An 888-nucleotide genomic window follows, 5' to 3' on the forward strand; every position below is an offset into this window, starting at 1 on the left:
CAGACATAGCTTTGCTGACTCCTCCTCACTAGAGGTGCTTGATGTCGTTTCCTCCTCAGGTACATCCCATACGATGTAGGCTTTCTTAGACTTGAATTCCCTGGGAGTGCTCTTTTCTGAATTAACCTTTTTCAGATAGGTTGGACACTGAAATCGCATGTGTCCTACTTTTCCGCACTCGTGGCAAGTGAAGCGATCTTTGTTGTTCTTGCCTTTGTTTGTTGATTCCTTCGCTTCTTTCTTCTGAAACTTTTTGAATCCTCCTTTTCTTTTTATGAATTTACTAAATTTTCGAACAAGGAGACCCATTGTTTCATCATCCAGATCGGAGTCAGATTCATCATCATCTTTATCTTCTTTTGTTTTGGAGGTCGTAGCCTTCAATGTGATGCTCTTCTTCTTCCGATCCGAATCTTCTTGCATGTCAAGTGACCCAATTCCATTTCGTGCTCTTGAAGCTTTCCAAATAATGTAGCTAGAGGCATAGAGTCCAAGTCCTTGGAATCCACAATTGTTGTTACTTTTGGTTGCCATTTCCTGTCAAGACAACGTAAAACTTTATTAGTTAATTCTCCTCTGGCAAAAGATTTATCTAGAGCAACTAAATGATTCACAATAAATCGCTTTTGCATATCACTGATTGATTCGCTAGGTAACATGAGAAATAACTCATACTCGTGGGTTAGCGCATTTAATCGAGCGCGCTTGACTTCGCTAGTGCCTTCGTGAGTCACTAGTAAAGTGTCCCACATTTCTTTTGCATTTTGGCACTGCGAGACCGTAAAGAACTCATCATAGGAAAGGGCCGATGTGATGATATTTTTGGCGCGTAGGTTATGCTGGACCCTCTTGCGCTCATCATCGGTCCATAGACTTTTAGGCTTGTCT

This window comes from Lupinus angustifolius, chromosome LG15, assembly GCF_001865875.1.
Source record: "Lupinus angustifolius cultivar Tanjil chromosome LG15, LupAngTanjil_v1.0, whole genome shotgun sequence".
Lineage (NCBI taxonomy): Eukaryota > Viridiplantae > Streptophyta > Magnoliopsida > Fabales > Fabaceae > Lupinus > Lupinus angustifolius.